Consider the following 20,116-nt stretch of genomic DNA (forward strand, 5'->3'; position numbering starts at 1 on the left):
CAAGTTCCCAAACAACTGTTTGCTTCAAATCACAGTGCTAGATGACCCTGTAAAATAATACACAAAGAGCTACAATGGATCAAGGGAAAGTTGACATCTACAGAATGGTCTCATTGATGGAAAAATGGGCCTTTCCAGGGAAGACATGAATTCTTTCTCCCAACTTAGTCTGTTAGGGAAATCACTGAAAAGAAAGTCCTACAAATCTGTCTACTGGAGAAATAGTAAATAACTGTTTATCCTTGCCGCTGTTTGTGTTTAATATTCAAACAGGCTCTTTAAACACAGCAGGGAAAATACACACTGGTAGCCTCAATTTAGTCACAATTTCCTACCTCAGTCATCCCAGGTTGTATAATGCTCCTTAGAAGCAAGGACGGTGAGGCTATGTCTCACATACTTTGGACATGTTATCAGGAGGGATCAGTCTCTGGAAAAGGACATCAGGCTTGGTAAAGGGTCAGCGAAAAAGAGGAAAACCCTTGTCTTAGTCATCTAGTGCTACTGTAACAGAAATACCACAAGCGAATGGCTTCAACAAACAGTTTATTCTCTCAGTCTAGTAAGCTAGAAGTCCAAATTCAGGGCATCAGCTCCAGGTAAAAGCTTTCTCTGTCGACTCTGGAGGAAGGTCCTTGTCATCAATCTTCCCCTGGACTACGAGTTTCTCTGCGTGGGAACTCTGGGTCCAAAACACACACTGCTCCTGGTGCTTTCTTGGTGGTATAAGGTCTCCCTGTCTCTCTGATTGCTTCTCTCTTTTATATCTCAAAACAGATGCCTCAAAACACAATCCAGTCTTGTAAATTGAGTCCTGCCTCACTAACACAACTGCCACCTATCCCACCTCATTAACATCACAGAGATTTACAACACATAGGAAAAGCACATCAGATGACAAAATGTTGGACAATCACACAATACCGGGATTCATGGCCTAGCCAAACTAATACACATATTTTCTGGGGGACACAATTCAATCCATGACAACCCTCAACGAGATGGATTGACACAATGGCTGCAACAATGGGCTCAAGCATAACAATGATTGTGAGGGATATGCAGCACCGAGGAGTGTTTCATTCTGCTGTACACAGGGTCACTATGCATCGGAACTGAGTTGACGGCACCTAACGACAACAGTCATTCCAGTGGAAAGAGACAGACTTTCTTATTAGTTCCAAAATAAAAGACCCAGAGATGACTCTAATTGGTCCAGCTTGGAACAGGGTGTGGGAGCAACTATGATTGACGCTCTCCCTGGGACAACACTAAATAGAAGACATGATTCCTAAAGGAAGAGATATTGGACAGAAAATTAACATATGTTCAAATAAACATACATATCCTTTGGTCTAGCAATTCTACTTCTAGGAATTAAAACTTGCACTATTATAGTGTGCCAGACCATATTTTAAGTACTTTACGAGAATTAATTTAATCTTCATAACAGCTCAATGAGATCAAAACCCACTCCTGTTGAATCGATTCCAACCCACAGCGCCCCTATGGGACACAGCAGAACTGCCCCATAGGGTTTCCAAAGAGCTGCTGGTGGATTCGAACTGCCAACCTTTTGGTTAGCAGCCAAGCTCTTAACCACTGCACCACCAGGTAGATACTACTATTTACAATTATTCCTTTTTTTTTTTTTTAATGGATGCAGAAACTGAGACACAACAAAATTAAGTAACTTGTCTAAGGCCAGAACTACTAAGAGGCAAAACCAGGAATCAAACCCAGACCATCTGACTCCATCCCACATTTTTAACTACTCAACTTTACTACCTCTGTTTTATCTACTTATCCCAAGAAATTAAACTTAGAATAACCAAAATGTCTACTCATAAGAGATTAGCTGCTAAAAGTATCACATATACATTAAATTTCATATTGAAATGATAAAACACTTTATAATAAAAATTAATGTTATATATGTATTTAGAATGTTGGAAAACACCAATAACATATAGTTAAGTTTTAAAAACTCAGCATAAATAAAACAGATGCTATGAACTTGTTTTGTAAAAAGTGTAATAATAATGACACATACACAGGTACACAGATGCACACTTCTGTGATTTTTACCCCTGGGAAGATGTATGTTAAACTGCTGACAGCACACCACCTCACACCCACTGTTCTTGTTTTGTGCCACAGAGTCAATTCCAACTCATAGTGACTCTATTTGACAGAGGAGGCCTGCCCCATAGGGTCACTATGAGTCGGAACTGAAATCCAACTAGGCTGAAATCTTTACAGGAATACATCACCAGATTTTTTCTCCCATGGGACAGCTGGTGGGTTCAAAGGCCGACCTTTTGGTTAGCAGCCTAGCGCTTAATCATTGCACTATCAGCACTCTTTTCACATTCACCAGGATGGCTATAATCAAAAAGATAATAGCAAATGTTGGCAAGGTGTGGACAAATTGGAACCCTCAGACATTGCTGGTGGAAATGTAAAATGGTGTAGCAACTTTGAAAACAGTCTGGCAGTTCCTGAAATGGCCAGACATAGAGTTATTAGTGTTATTGTTGTTGTCGTTAGTTGCCATCGAGCCAGCTGCAACTCACAGTGACCTTACGTATAACAGAACGAAATACTGCGCAGTCCTGTGCCATCTTCATAATCTTCAGTATGTCTGAGTCCATTGTTGTGGCTACTATGTCAATCCATCTCACTAAGGGTTTCCCTCATTTCACTGACCCTCTACCAAACACGATGCCCTTTTCTACATGGTGTGTCCAAAGTAAGCAAGCTGAAGTCTCATCGTCCTCACATCAATTTGGTTGTATTTCATCTAAGACTGATTTTTTCATTCTTCTGGCAGTCCACAGAATATTCACTACTCTTCTCCAATACCACAATTCAGATGCATAAATTCTTCTTGTCTTCCTTTTTCACTGTTCAGCTTTCTCATGCATTAGGCAAATGAAAAGACTATGGCTTGGGTAAGGTGCACCTTAGTTATCAAAGTGACATCTTTGCTTTTTAAAATTTTAAAGAGGTCTTTACGACCCAGCAATTCCTAGGTATCTACCCAAAAAACCAAAACCCACTGCTGTTGAGTCGATTTTAGCTCATACCGACCCTACAGGACAGAGTAGAACTGCCCCATAGAGTTTCCAAGGAGCACCTGGTGGATTCGAACTGCCGACCTTTTGGTTAGCAGCCATAGCACTTAACCACTACGCCACCAGGGTTTCCGATATCTACCCAAGAGAAATAAAAACATACATCCACACAAAAACTTGTATACAAATGTTTATAGCAACATTATTGATAATGGCCAAACGTGGAAACAATCCAAATGCCCATCGACTCATGAACAGATAAACAAAATATGGTACAGCCATACAGCAGAATATTATTCAGCAATAATAAAGGTAAATATACTAAAAACCACTGAATAGTATATTTTAAATGGGTAAATTGATAGGACATGAATTACATCTCAATAAAGTTGCTTTAAAAAAAAACGTTACCAGTATCTCAAGTGATATGAGTAATGAGACTAATGGTGATTCTTTTTCTCGTTATCTATAATTTTTCTAATATGAAAATGAATTACTGTATAGCATAAAAAAGCTTTATATTCCCAAAGAAAACCAAGTGATGTGCTGTGATATAAGACAAGATTCACAGGTCTTAAAGAGCTCCAAAGAAAAGGGATCCAACAGAATGCAGAAATTATCAAACAGTATCATTAATATCACATGCAAGTAAAATTCTGATGAAGATAATTCAAAAGCAGCTACAGCAGTACATCAACACGGAACTGCCAGAAATTCAAGCCGGATTCAGAAGAGGACGTGAAATAAAGGATACCATTGCTGATATCAGGTGGATGTTGGCTGAAAACAGAGAATACCAGGAAGATGTTTACCTGTGTTTTACTGACTACGCAAAGGCATTTGATTGTGTGGATCATAGCAAATTATGAGTAACACTGTGAAGGATGAGAATTCCAGAACATTTAATTGTGCTTTTGAGGAACCTGTACGTAGACCAAGAGGCAGTCACTCGAACAGAACAAGGGGATACCACACGGCTTAAAGTCAAGAAAGATGTGTGTCAGAGTCGCATCCTTTCACCACACTTAGTCTGTATGCTGAGCAAATAATTCGAGAAGCTGGACTATATGAAGAAGAACGGGGCATCAGGACTGGAGAAAGACTCATTAGCAATCTGCGATATGCAGGTATCACAACCTTGCTTGCTGAAAGTGAAGAGGACTTGAAGCACTTACTGATGAAGATCAGAGACCACAGCCTTCAGCATGGGTTACACCTCAACATAAAACAAAAATCCTCACAACTGGATCAATAAGCAACATCATGATAAACGGAGAGAAGATCGAAGTTGTAAAGAATTTCATCTTACTTGGATCCACAATCAACGCCCATGGAAGCAGTCAAGAAATTAAACAATGCATTGCACTGGGCAAATCTGCCGCAGAAGGCCTCTTTCGAAGTGTTAAAAAGCAAAGATGTCACTTTAAAGACTAAGGTGTACCTAACCCAAGCCATGGTGTTTTCAATCGCCTCATATGCATGTGAAAGCTGGACAACAAATAAGGAAGATCGATGAGTTGATGTCTTTGAGTTATGGTGTTGATGAAGAATACTGAATATGCCATGAACTCCCAGAAGAACAAACAAATCTGTCTTGGAAGAAGTACAGCCAGGATGCTCCTAAGAAGCAAGGATGGCAAGACTTCATCTCACGTACTTTGGATGTTATCAGGAGGGACCAGTCCCTGGAGAAGGACATCATGCTTGGTAAAATAGAGGGTCAGCAAAAAAGAGGAAGACCCCCAACAAGATGGACTGACACAGTGGCTGCAACAATGGGCTCAAGCATAAAAACGATTGTGAGAATGGCGCAGGACTGGGCAGTGTTTCATTCTGTTGTACACAGGGTCACTATGAGTCGGAACCGACCCAAAGGCACCTAACAACAACCTCTAAAAAGTTCTCAGACAAAAAAAAAAAAATTTTATAGGGAAAATCCTATCCTATTCTGGTATATGCAAATTCAAAAATCAATTAAAATGCCGTATATAAAGTGTTCTGATAGAGAAATGCACGGAATGCTAGGGAAGCACATAGAAGCACCGTGTTTAGAAGAATAAAAGGAAAGAAGGGGAGAAGAAAGAAATGGTCAGAGAAGGTTTCCTGAAGGAGATGACATCTGAGCTTAATAATTAAGGAGAAACAAAGAAGATCAATCTAGACCAAGGGAGCAGCAATTGAAAAATCAAGGAGAGCAATTTTGATTCCTCAGAAGAATGGCAAGTAGCTTACTATAGCTAAGGCTTACTTATTTGCCAATTATCAGCTACTCACACAATTTCCTTAAGTCTTAGGAATTTCTAATTTCTCCAACAGCTTCAAGCCTCATGACCCACAAGTATAAATAACCCCTGGCAAACATACTGACTTTTTAAAAATTATTCATTAAAAATAAACAATTCCTAGTGAGCCTCTGGTTCCATGGAGGGTGCAAACAGTTAAGTGCTGGACTACTAGCCAAAAGGCTGGCAGTTCAAACACACTCAGAAGTGACTTGGAAGAAATCTTCTGACCTGGAGATAGCCTTATGAAAGGTCACAGCCTTGAAACTCTATGGAACATCCTTGTACTCTGCAACACATGGGGTCACCATAAGTCGGAATCGACCCGACAGCAACTGGCTTTGTTTTTGGTTTTTAGTGAGCATCTGTGTAACATGTACAAAGAAAGAAAGACCAGTTACACTGTTTTGTTTTGGCTTTTGAATTAGATGCTTTGATAACTGTTATGGATGGATTGAACTGTGCTCCCACAAAATACATGTTAGAATCCTCATCCCTATCCCTGTAATGTAATGTAATATAACCACTGATTATAATGCAATCTAATGCAATGTAATCAACCAATCAGTTGAGGCCATACCAGTGTAGGTTGGATCCTAAACGTAACCACTTCTAAGTTATGTAAAGAGCAGAACAGACACAGAGACAGCACACATATACTGGGGAAGGTAGATGTCATGTGAGGATCGCCAAGAACCAAGGGATGGCCAGGCTAGCAACAAGGATGAAATCGACATGGTCGAGCCCCTGATTTGGACTGTTAGCCTCCAGAACTGTGAGAAAATTAATTTCTGTACTTTAAAGTATTTGTGTTACAGCAGCACTAGGAAACTAAGATAGCAACTAATTATTCTCTTTAATCATTAGTAATAGAAAAACAGACCTCATATACAACGGAGTAAAAAGAAAGGGATAGGACAGTTTCAGAAATCATAACTTCGATTTAATGGTACAAATTAAATCAGTCCAGGATTTACATGTTTTTGGACTCAAGCTACTATTTTTTTAAAACTGCTTCAACTAACATTCATGCTCACTGAGTAATAAAAATGGTATCATTATTTTTTCAGATTAAAATCAAACAGGAAAGATTACAAACTACGAATTAAAAACAAATATCAGCACATGGTTATACAGAACTTATTTTTCTTTTAAAAGTAACAGGAAAGAACACACGATGCTTATTTAGCTGTGCTTTGATCTGTACATTAATGTATCATGACCACATTTCTAGGTAACATCAGAGTTTTGTCAAGGCTGGGACCATGCGTAGCAAACAGGTACAAATACAAATGCATGTGCATACCTCTTCTTGGGCTGCATTCTAATATAGCAGACCAACTGGGACTGCAGTTTAAGGCTGTAAAATCGGTGTGGGGGCAGTGTCTGACCTCTTTTAACTTCACAAGGGGGAAGGAACATCAAGATCTAAAACCCAAGGCTGATTCCTGTGAGGCGGAGGTCGACATGCCTCCTCTCTCTCCACTATCTTTACCAACTCTGACACCAATCGTCCTTCCCACCGCACTCTCTACTCTGCTGGGTTCAATAATTCATTGCAATGGTCACACAGAACTCACAGACAATACTCCTATTATGGGGTTTATTAGGGAAGTAACAGTTACCATTCAGGCTCAGGAACACTCAAGATACAGTTCTTCCATCAGGACAGCCTCTAGCCAGCCATGCTCACAGGCATGCCTCTCCCTGGCCCTAGGCCTCTGCCCAAAGGCACTCAGTTTTCTCTCTCTGTGGGTCCGGAAGCCCAGCACCATCTCCTGCTGCCTGGTCTCTGCTGCCAGGTCTCTCCTGCCACTGCTTCTCACCATCTTCAGGGTTATAGCTCACTCACTTCTCTCAGTCTCCTATTTCCAGAAGCTTCTCAGTGCAGAGATCCTGGGTCCAAAGGACATGCTGGCTCCTGGTCGTTCTTCCTTGATGTTAGTGAGATCTCTTTCCCGCCTCTGTGGTGGCTCATTTCAAACCCAGCAGGATGGCAAAACTAACTAATTCCTTTGGTGGGCCACAATTACACTATCACATAGCCCAAGTGATTGGGTGGGAGTGACAAGACCATGGCTAGAAAGGCCACACAAAAGTGATCCATCACACCACAAAAGCCTATTGGTAAGGAATGGAATATCTCCTGAAGCACAGCCTGGTGTCGATCATCCAGGAAAGAGATCCTTGAACAGAAAACTAAAACCAGCAAATGTATCTGACAGGAATGCATTGCTGTTTGGCCCCCATCTAGGGCCTAAGCTTACAGAAGACATGTTAAAAGGAAAGATAATCTTCATAATACGACAGCAAGCCAGAAACCAGGCAGGAAGGTATCCCTTTGGTATCCCTTTAGGATATAGGTATACCTTGCAAACCAGGCGACCAACTTAAAAGTTACTCTTTTGTTTCATTACCCTTTTATTTGTTTTAAGCCTTTAGAAAAGTCTTATTTCCATGTTTCATCCCTCTTCCTGTGTCTCAGCAAATAATGGGAAAACGATTTGGTAGAAGGAAGTTATATATCTGCCAGCATATTTTTGAAAAGGGCATTTCACAAGATCACTGAAGAGATGGACAAGTTGGAGCTCTGAGGTCAAGTCAACCCAAAGTGGAGGCTTTCCTTCCACTGCCAACCCGGGAGGGTTGGGTTTTGTCTTAAGAGAACTATAAAGTTTCTATACAGGTTCTTGGAACCAAATTAACTGTGACAAGGTGTGAAGAGATAGGTAGTACAGTCAAGAGTCAATAAGTTTCTGTAATGTTTGAAATTTCCATAATAAGTATATATTACTACATTAAGCAAGATATAAAACAGTTTAGCAACAGACAGGTCAAAGCAGGAATAAACTGATACAACACTACCAGGACAGTTATGAGTCAAAACTGTATAGAAAGACATGAAGCGTTTCTAAATCAACTGCAGAGAAGAATTAATTCAAGAGCCAAGCAGAAAGGATCAGAAAGCAGGTCTACAAGGAGGTAAAATAAAGATGTGAGTAAAACAGGAAGCACAATTTTTTTTTAATATTTTATTTATTTTGTTGCTGTTGAGAATACATACAGCAAAACATACAACAATCCAACAGTTTCTACATGTACAATTCAGTGACACTGATTACATTCTTCAAGTTGTACAACCATTCTCACCCTCTTTTTCTGAGTTGTTCTTCCCCCATTAACATAAATTTACTGCACCCTAAGGTTCCTATTTAATCTTTCAAGTTGCTGTTGTCAATTTTTTTTTGTATGTTGTTTTTGTTGTATTTTAGATGAGGGTTTACACAGCAAATTAGTTTCTCATTAAACAATACCCACATTGTTTTGTGACATTGGTTGCTCCACCCCCACAACATGTCAACACTGTCCCCTTCTCAACTTTGAGTTCCCCGTTACCAGTTTTCCTGTCCCCTCCTGCCTTCTCGTCCTTGCCCCTGGGCTGGTGTGCCCATTTAGTCTCGTTTTGTTTTGTGGCTCTGTCTCATATTTGGCTGAAGTGTGAACTTCAGGAGTGACTTCAGTACTGAGTGAAAAGCGAGTCCAGGGGCCGTACTCTCAAGGTTTCTCCTGTCTCTGTCAGACCAGTAAGTCTGGTCTTTTTGTGTGTGTGTGTGTGTGTGTGTGTGTGTGTGTGAGTTAGAATTTTATTCTACATTTTTTCCAGCTCTGTCCAGGTCCCTCTCTTGCAATCCCTGTCAGAGCAGTCAGTGGTGGTAGCTAGGTACCACCAAGTTGTGCTGAACTCAGTCTAGTGGAGGCTGTGGTAGCTGAGGTCTATTAGACCTTTGGACTAATTTTTCCCTTGTGTCTTTGGTTTTCTTCATTCTCTCTTGCTCCGGATGAGAGTACTACCAGTGCAGTATCTTAGACGGCTGCTAGCAAGTTTTTAAGACCCAAGATGCTACTCGCCAAAGTAGGATGTAGAACATTTTCTTTATAACATACATTATACCAATTGAGCTAGATGTTCCCTTGAGACCATGGTCCCTAGGCCTCACCCCAGTAATTAGGCCCCTCAGGGAGTTTGGATGAATCTCTGGAGCTTCCATGACCTTGCCTTGGTCAAGCTGAGTAAGCACCATTTGTAGACAAAGGAGACCAGTTACCAGTCTCAAACCAAAGGTAATTTACCTGCTTCCTATGAAAGTGGGCACTTGTCCAAAGGTGTTATCCTCATTTACGCCTGCAGTTATGAAAACACAAGATGGCTTTATGTGTCTTTAGCAGCAAAGCCTAGATCCTAAGACCGAAAAAAAAGGTATTTTATTCCTTAAGAGCCTAATTCTTTGGTGGGGCATCTCAGTGGGCAGGTTACCCATCCCCATGACTTCCTACCACACAATATAAAACTAAAATACTTTATTTGTTGGAAATATTGAATGTTGTTTTAATTTCCATGTTCTTACTTTCTAAGACAAAGTACATGCCTTTATTAAACTAAAATTACTTTTTATTTATATGACTTTTCATTAGCTTTTATTCTGATTTAATGGCCATTCAAAAAAAAAAAAAAAGTCTCCAATCTTCCTCAGTTAAAAGGCTGCAACAGAAACTTAAAACCTAATACATTAGAAGAGGTTAAACAAAAGTTGATTTCTTGGGCAGTGTGTAACATTTTAACAATTCACTGTTTTCAAAATAATCCTTTAACATAAAATGAAATTGTATAGGCTCTATCTATTTTTTATTGTATCTATCTGCGAAGGTCCACTAAGTCACGCCTTAAAGCAACATTTAAAAGAGTGTGAATGGCAACAATGTGAGACTTCATTGTTACCTCTGCATTTATGTGGTATTCATAATACTACGTGTCCCCGGGTGCCACAAATGGCTAAGTACTCAGCTATTAACCAAAATTTTTGCAGTTTGAATCTACCCAAGGCCACCTCAGAAGAAAGGCCTGGCAATTTACTTCTAAAATATCACAGTCATTGAAACCCTATGGAGTTCAGTTCTGCTCTGAAACACAAGGGGTTGCCATGAGTCAGAACCAACTCAAGAGCAACTAGCTCGGGGGGGGGTTTGTTTCATAATACTGCAGATTACAACTGGCTATAACTTTTCAAAACTTGAAAATTCTCTTCAAGTTTTAATTATGTTCTTGGCTTTGTTAGGTGCTGTCAAGTTGGTTCCAACTCACAGCAACCCTATGTACAACAAAATGTGTCATTCTCACAATTACTGCTATGTTTGAGCCCACTGTCACAGCCACTGTCAATCCATTTTGTTGAGGGTCTTGCTTTTTTCACTAACCCTCTATTTTACCAAGCATGATGTTCTTTTCCAGGGTTATAGTTATAATCAAATAAAGTATTAAATTTAAGAAGCTTAAGAAGTAGCAACTTTTTTTTCTTGAGAGTATAGCTTAAGAGCTTTTAAACAGTTACCAATTCACATAGTTTAACTCTTACTTTGCACAAAAGACTTTGCTGATAAGAGGGAAAATATTTTTTTGCCAAAAAAAAAGCAGCTATATTTTCCAATAGAATAATGTTTTCAAAAGCAGGTTCATCTTCCTGAATGCCAAAGTTCTCCTATGGACACACGTTTGTACGTTCCTAGGTAGCAGGCCTTTTAGTTTTGTTTTGTTTATTTATATTGATTTCCCATGGCTGGCTACTAAAGTATCAAGTATTTCAACTCCAGAGATGAAGTGTAGAAGGGCAACAAAAAAAAAGTGACTGGCCTAGGAAAATAGTTGAAAAGAAATCTATTTACCTGTTCTAATATAATCTTCATTTATTACTTATCAAACCTCCTTTTCTGGTCCCAATATTCCAACCAAATTGAGGATGTCTCATTGTTTATCAGTTTTAATGATGATATTCATTACCTTGGGTACAACAACCTGTAACACAAATTAACCTACAACTGGAAAACAAAATTGCTGCTCAAAAAGTTACCTCAAGAGGTTTATTAAGTTTCTTAGGGAATCATTATTTAGATACTAGTACCTACACTTGAAAAGCTTATCCTGAAACTCTTTCACTCACCACCACTATCTTTTTTCCACTACCTCCCTGTCCATCCATGTCAAGTTCACCTGTAGACTTCTGCTTCTGTAACATGCCTAGGCGACTTGTCACTTCCCACAAAGCTCCAACAGCTGATCAGGAACATGTCTTGATGTACACCACTACAGAATATCTCCAAGATTAATGAAATGCCAACTTTATTTTCCAAAGAGCACTATCTTTAGAAGACAGAAGTCAGAACTGGGCTGATGTATTTGTATCCTGTATACCTGTCACTTGAGATCCAAAGTCCTAAGGAACTTTAGTCCCATACCTATCCCCTTCTTCTCCAGTATGAATTGCTCTCATTGTATTGGTTTCCACTTTTCTGCCTTCATGTATACTCAGATCTGTCCTACACACTTCTTTTAAACTCTCATTAGACCTATTTCTGCAATTCAGTTCAACAGACACCTCTTACTGAATACTAACAAGCCAGACATCTCTGGGATACAAAAAATATTTTTACTCAGAAGAAAAGCATTCAGTTTTCCAACCAGACATTCTTACCTCTCAAAATCAGTTTACTCAAACACATGGTCTTCATCTGCTGCCTCTATTTCTTATCCTTTCTCCTGCTTAAAGTTCTGCAATTCTATTTACGACACAGCATTCCAGCTAAAACAACTCTGGGGTAAGGCCATCCTGAATAAAAGGTTAGGAAACATGGGTTCTAATCCACGACTTGCCATTCAACAGTTGTGTAACCATTTGCAAGTTAACAATTGGGGGGTGAGGGCACAATGGTTCCCTTATCCATAAATTTGGTTAAATTAGATAATCTGTACAGTAGCTTTAAAATTTCACAAAATGCAAAGCTCTTCATTAACTCTGCATCTCCCTGATCTCTATCTGCCACACCTGACTCTGAGAAATATTCTCTCATTTTCTATGACTCTAGATTTTGAATCTCTCTTACCTCTGTGTATCAGTATTAACATTAGCTACATGCAACAGACAACCCAGATTTATAGTGGTTTAAATATACAACGCTGTAGTCTGCCATGTTAAGAAAAAAAAAAAAATCCAGAGGGCAGCTTTAATGTATGTTTTGAAATCAGGGAGAACTCATACATCCCTGACTCCAAACATACTATAAAGCTACAGTAATCAAAATTACTGCCGCCTATTATTGGTATAATGATAGACATATAGAACGATGAAATAAAATTGAGAGTCCAGGAATAAACCCATACATATATGGTCAACTGATTTTCAACAAGGAGGCTACGTCCATTCAATGGGGAAAGAATGTTCTCTTCTAGTCTCATGCCTCAACACCACATAAGAAAATTAACTCAAAATGTACTCAAACCATAAAACTCTTAGAAGAAAACATAAGGTTAATGCTTCAGACCTAGTTTTTAACAATGAATTCTTAGATATGACACCAAAAGCAAGAGTAACAAAAGGCAAAATAGATAAAGTAGACTTCATCAAAATTAATAACATCTGTGTATCAAAAGACTTTATTAACAAAGTGAAAGACACAACCTACAGATTGGGAAGTAAATTTGGGGGAACCATATATTTGATAAGGGTTTAATTTCCAGAATATATAAAGAACTCATACAATAATAAAAAAAAAAATGAGCAAAAGACTTGAATAGACATTCCATCAAAGAAGATACATAAATGGCCAACAAGCTCATGAAAAGATGCTCAATGTCATTAGTCATTTAAGAAAAAAAAAAAAACCTGCTGCCATCTAGTCAATTTCAACTCACAGGGACCCTACAGCACAGAGCAGAACTGCCCTATGGGGTTTCCAAGGAGCAGCGTTAGGGAGATGCAAATCAAAATCACAGTGAGATACCACTTCACTCCCACTAGGATGGCTATGATCAAAAAAAACAGAAAACAACAAGTCTTGGCAAGTATGTGGAGAAACTGGAACCATCACCCACTGCTGGTGGGAATATAAAATACTACAGACTCTGTGGAAAATATCTGGCAGTTCCTCGAAAAGTTTAGCACAGAACTACCATACGACCTAGCAATCCCAATCCAAGGCATATAGCCAAAAGAATTAAAAGCAAGAATGAAAACAGAAACTAGTTGTACAGCGATATTCACTGCAGCACTGTTCACAATATTCACAATAGCCAAAAGGTGGAAACTACCTAAATGTCTATCAAAACATAAATGGATAAACATACGCACACACACATACACACACGTGTGTGTGTGTGTATGAATATCACTCAGCCATAAAGAGAAATGAAGTCCTGATACCTGCTACAACATGGATGAACCCTGAAAACATTATGTTGAGTGAAATAAGGCAGATACAAATGGACAAATATTGTATGATCTCATTTATATGAAATATCTAGCAAAGGCAAATGCATAATGACAAAAGTTATTAATGGTTACAAAGAGTGGGAAGGAAAGGGTAGGGGAAGCCACTGCTTAAGGGGTGCTGAGTTTCTGTTAATGGTGGTGGAAACAGTGGTGACGGCTGCACAACAGGATGAACACAATCAATGTCACTGAAATGCACATATAAACCACGTTGAACTGGCAAATGTTTTGTCATACATCTTTACTACAATAAAAAACCTTTTTTTAAAAATGAAGGGTCCTATTACCCCCAAAGAGAGGAATGGTTACTGTGGAAAACCAAAAGTCTCTCCCAAGCTCTCCAACCACTTCTTCTATGGCTCCTTTTCTTTTCCATCCCCTTAACAACGATGTTCCCTAAACTGGTCCTGTATTTTTCTGTCTCTATGCCCACTTCCTGATGGTACCCACAAAATGTCATAGCTCCATCTACTCTAATGATTCTCGAGTCTTTGTGTCCAGTCCCTACCTGTCTCATCTTCCAAAGTCTCCACTTGGGTGGCTATAAAACAAAACCCATTATCTTCCAAACCGACAAAAAGGTAAGTAATTTTAAAATAAAAACATTTTTAATCATCCTATTGAAGTTGTATCCCAGACCCTCAGGTTTGTAATTCTGAAGTCACTTCCAACTCCTCTTTCTACTTTCCAGAAGCCACGACTTGAAGTTTATATTGAGCTTAAAAAAAAAAAAAGAAATGAAATAAATTGGACTACATTAGGTTTATACAGCATATGACCTAGAACATGCATTCATCAAACTGGCTTTGGCCCCCACAACTCTACTATAATGTTCTAAAGTCATTATCCTAATTATCAAATCCACGAGTCTATTCTTAGTCCTCATTATATAAGACTCTTCAGAGCATTTGACATTTATTCACCAGTCCCTCCTCCATAAAATTCTCTACACCCTGTGTTTCCATGGTACCACACTATCTTAATTCTATCGCCACACCTGTGACCACTCCTCTTCAGTCTCCTGGCTGTTACTGCTCTATCTCTGGAATATTGATCACCCCCACCAGCTCCATTCTTAGGCCACTCTTCTTTTCACTCCATACACATTTCCTGAGCCATCTCATTCTTTTCTTCATATCCAACAATCAGATGAACATTAGTAATTGCCAGATAAAATCTTTAATCTTCACTTTTCTCCTTGGCTCCTGACCTACATACCTAAACACCTCAATGACATCTCTCCCTTGATTAAAGACAGGCACTTTTAATTTAACATGTCCTAAACTAAGCTCAGCTCAGCATTTCTTTCCCTCATCCAAATAAATTTCTTCTTCTGAAGTTTCTGTTTGAAATTCACAGAATCATCACCCGCCAATGACCCAGAGTAGAAATTTTGTTATCCTCAACTACTCTTTCTCTTTTACCCCCCACATTCATTCATACCAATTTTTGATAATTTGGGCTTCCAATTTTCCCTAGAATCCATACCTTCCTTTCCATTTCCACGGTAAAAGCTGTTGAGTTGTCTCACACTGTTGTTTCTTCCTCCGATCCACTGCCATCTGAGCCTTATCGACATTGTTTCTTTCATTTTGAGAACACCCCACCCCATTTTCAACATACACCAATGTCTGCAGGGTCAAGGCTACCCCACAGTCCACAGGGGCAAGGCTAAATTCCACAGCCTGATAGAGCTTTTCACACTTTCAAGCTCACTCAAAAGCAACCTGTTGAATACAGAATTGGGGGGAAGGGGAACCTGAGCTAACCATGAATTACAATAGTTCAATAATGACCAATTATCAATTTTTTAAATATGTGAAACTGTGATATTTCAGGAATTATCCACGAATTTGTTTTTTAGCTTATCTCATTTATAGTGTATTGCTTAAATAAACTGATGAAATACCTAGGAAACATTTCAAATGCTTTCTCTAATATATTTACACATGTTAATAAGAACAAAGACTACAGGAGCCTCAAATTATAAGGATACTTGATTCCAGGTTAAATACCATCTAGATAAAAGGATTAAAGTCTAAATGTATTAACGGGCAGAAGACATAAACAAAAAGAAAAAATTAGAAGCACGTCAGGAGACTAATCCAAGTGATCACCATCATTTTTCCTTGAACAAATCTCAGTAAAAGAATAAGAAAGTAGAAACAATAAGGAAAGTAAAGATAGTTGGCTAAATAACTTCACCCTTAGAAACAAATGATATTTCCCAAATATTATGGCAGAATACATATGTGAAGTCAGGAAAATAAGCAAGTTTTAATTGCAAATTATCAAAATCATCAATTAAAAAATGGGCAAAGGATATGAACAGACACTTCACCGAAGAATACATTCAGGTGCCTAACAGACACAAGGAAATGTTCATGATCATTAGCCATTAAAGAAACACAAATCAAAACTACAGTGAAGTCCAACATCCATCCCAGATAAAAGATTCCAATAAAATAGGAATAGATGGGAAATTTCTCGACATAATAAAGGGCATCTATACAAAACCAACAACCAACATCATTCTCAATGGAGAGGGGCTGAAAGCATTCCCCCTAAATATAAAACCTAAAACAAAAAAGATCATGGAAAAATAGGGACAATGCTAGGGGCCCTAATTAAGCCATAAACAGAACAATGAACCATAACTAACAATGCACAAACACCAGAAGATAAACTAGATAACTGGGAGCTCCTAAAAATTAAACTCTTATGCTCATCAAAATAGTAAAAAGAGATGCTAGAGACTGGGAAAAAATTTTTTGGATACAAGATACCCAATAAGGATCTAATCTCTAAAATTGATAGACTACTTCAATACCTCACCATCGAAAAGACAAATAATTCAATCAAAAAGTGGGCAAAGGATATGAACAGATACTTCACCAAAGAAGACATTCATGTAGCTACCTGACACATGAGGAAATGTTCATCATCATTAGCCATTAGAGAAATGCAAATCAAATCTACAATGAGATACCGTCTCATCCCGACATTGCTGACACTAATCAAAAAAAATGGAAAGCATTCTGTTAGCCCAAGACTGGAACAACTCCCAAAGCCAAAACTTCAGACAGGGATTGGACTGGACTATCAGATAGAAAATGATACTGGTGAGGTGTGGGCTTCTTAGTTCAAGTAGGCACAGGAGACTATGTGGGCAGCTCCTGTCTCAGGGGGAGATGAGAGTGCAGAGCGGGACAGAAGCTGGCTGAATGGACATGGAAATACAGGATGGAGAGGAAGAGTGTACTGTCTTATTAGGGGGAGAGCAACTAGGAGTATACAGCCAAGGTGTATACAAAGTTTTGTATGAGAGGCTGACATGGTTTGTAAACTTTCACTTAAAGCACAACAGAAAAAAATGGAAAATAACAAATGTTGGAGAGGTTTCAGGAAGACTGGAACTCTTATGCACTGCCTGTAGGAATGTAAAATGGTGTAACCTCTATGGAAAACAATATGGTTAAAAAGCTAAAAAGTAGAAATACAATTCAATCCAGTAATCCCACTCCTAGGAATACATCATAGAGAAATAAGAGCCATCACATGAATAAAAAAAAACCAAACTCCTTGCTGTCGAGTCGATTCCAACTCATAGCAACCCTACAGGACAGAGCAGAACTGCCCCAGAGGGTTTCCAAGGAGTGTCCGGTGGCTTTGAACTGACAACCTTTTGGTTGGCAAGAGAACTCTGAACCACTGCATCACCAGGGCTCACACAAATAGACATATATGCAAATCCATGTTCACTGCAGCATTATTCACAATAGCAAAAAGATGGGAACAACCTAAGTGCCCATCAACCAATGAATGGATAAACAAACCATGGGACATACACACAATGGAATACTACACCACAATAAAGGACAGTAACAAATCTGAAAATCATTCACAACATGGATGAACCTGGAGGGCTTTAAGCTGAGTGAGATAAGTCAAGCAGAAAAGGATGAACAGTGTATGAGACCACTATTATAAAAACCCAAGAAAAGGTTTACAGCATAAAGAAACAATCTTTGATGGTTACAAAGGAGGAGAATAGGGAGGGAAAATCACTAATTAGATAGCAGACAAATGTGAACTTTCGTGGAGAGAAAAACACACAACACGGGGGAAGTCCGCACAACTTGACCAAGACAAAGTCATAGAAGTTTCCTAGACACATCCACACACCTTGAGGAACTGAGTTACTAGGACTGAGGGCTGGCAACCATGGTCTCAGGGAACATCTAGGTCAATTGATATAACACAGTTAATAAAGAAAATGTTCTACACCTTACTTTGGTGAGTAGCATCTGGGATCTTAAAAGCTTGCGAGCAGCCATCTAAGATATATCTCTTGGTTCCATCCCATACAGCGCAAAGGAGAATGAAGAAAACCAAACACACAAGGAAAACACTAGTCCAAAGGACTAATGGACCACATGAACCACAGCCTCCACCAGCCTAAGCCCAGAAAAAACTAGATGGTGCCCAGCTACTACCAACAACTGCTCTGACAGGGATCACAATAGAAGGTCCCGGACAGAGTGGGAGAAAAATGCAGAACAAAATTCAAATTAATGAAAAAAGACCAGACTTACTAGTCTGACAGAGACTGGAGGAACCCCTGAGACTACGGTTCCAGGACAACCTGCTAACTCAGAACTGCGGCCAATCTCAAAGTCCACCTTTCAGCCAAAGATGAGTCAGGCCTGTAAAACAAACAACACAGGCGAGAACATGTTTGAATCAAGTACACGAGACCAAATGGGCAATACCTGCCCAAAAGCAAAGACAAAAAGGAAGGAAGGGACAGGAAAACTGGATGAATGGACCCAGGCAACTGGGGTAGAAATGGGGAGAAGGCTGACACATTGCAGGGAGTGCAACCAATGTCACAAAACAATTTGTGTATAAATTTTTGAATGGGAAACTAATCTGCGCTGTAATCTTTCACCTAAAGCACAATAAAAATTTTTTTTTTTTTTTTTAAGTATCAAAATCAAACTGTCATAACAACCAGTGATTTTCCTTAGAGGAAATGCCTGGTAATCTACTTCTGAAAAATCACAGCCTTCAAAACCCTGTGGAGCACAGCTCTACTCTGCAACACATGAGATCACCATGACACAGAATCAACTCACTGGTTTGGCTTTATATACTGGTAACAATTTCAATTTAGTAGAAGAATATGAAAATTACAAATTATACACATTGATGAACCTTCAAATATATAAAGCAAAACTTGACAGAACTACACTGAATAACTGATAAATTTCCATTACAATAGATGATTTTAATATCTTCCTGACATAAATGACAGACGGGGTGGGGGTGGGGGGAAGGGACAATGAAGTTACAAAAGATTTAAACAACATCATGTGGACATTTTAACAAGGCTACATTTTTACACAAGAGTACAAATTTGTTAGAAACATCTTCCACTCCTAGGTATACATCCATATGACTTAAAAGCAGAGGCTCAAACAGAGACTTGCACACCAGTGTTCACTGCAGCACTATTCACAACAGCCAAAAGGTGGAAACGACCTAAATGCCCATCAACAGATGAGTGGATAAACAAAATACGGTACATGCATACAACAGAATACTACTCAGAAAGTCAGAGAAATAAAGTCTTAGTACACGCTACAGTATGGATGGAGCTTGAAGACATTACGCTGAGTGAAAAAGTCAATCACAAAGGGACAAATATTATATGACCTCACTTACATAAAAAAATAAGAAAAAGCAAATGTATAGGGAGCAAACTTTATTAGTTGTTACCAGGGGCAGGAGTGAGGGGAAAACGGGGATTTACGGTAATAGAAAAATGGCATTGATTAAGGGTAGTGTTGCACAGCCAATTACTGCAACTGCTGTCAGTAAGTTGTACACCTGTAAAAAGTTGAATTGGCAAAGGTTGTGTGATAGATGTACTTACAACAATGACAAAAAAAAATGAGCTGCTGAGGCTGCTTGTGTACAATGAAAAACTTCATGGGATTTGGTTCCTTAGTTTGGAGGATTAGGGTCATGGTTTCATGGGACATAGAGTTAACTGGCCTAAGATCATGCTTAGTATTTCTGTTCTACCTCCTAGTTCATCGCATAGTACCTGGGGTCTTAAAAGCTTGCAAGTGGCCATCCAAGGCACAACAATTGGTCTTTATTCACTTGGAGCATGGAGGAAGAATGAGAGTCAGGAGTTAGAGGAAGATATGGAATGTATGGCTAACTGCCTCCATGAATAGCTGCTTCCTTTGCCATGAAACCAAAAGAACCGGATGGTGCCCGGCTACCATTGCTGAACATTTTGATCAAAGATTCTACAGAAGAATTCTGATCGAAGGGGGAAAATACAGAACAGAATTTCAAACTCTCACAGAATCTAGACTTCCTGGAGCCATGGAGGCTGGGTGAACCCCCGAAACTACTGCCCTCT

General features: G+C 39.1%; 1 protein-coding gene across 6 annotated transcripts in view; it reads right to left on the reverse strand.

The window, feature by feature from the left end:
- The window catches only part of SBF2 (SET binding factor 2), a 519,656-nt gene that overhangs the window by 491,898 nt on the left and 7,642 nt on the right, over window positions 1–20,116 (reverse strand). The window contains exon 2 of one of the 6 annotated variants that reach the window (XM_049890357.1): window positions 18,273–18,383. The exons of the other annotated variants lie outside the window; for them this stretch is intronic. The gene's annotated coding sequence lies outside the window, so the exon portion shown is untranslated. The remainder of the gene's footprint in view (window positions 1–18,272; window positions 18,384–20,116) is intronic. 6 annotated transcript variants of the gene reach the window in all.

This window comes from Elephas maximus, chromosome 7, assembly GCF_024166365.1.
Source record: "Elephas maximus indicus isolate mEleMax1 chromosome 7, mEleMax1 primary haplotype, whole genome shotgun sequence".
Lineage (NCBI taxonomy): Eukaryota > Metazoa > Chordata > Mammalia > Proboscidea > Elephantidae > Elephas > Elephas maximus.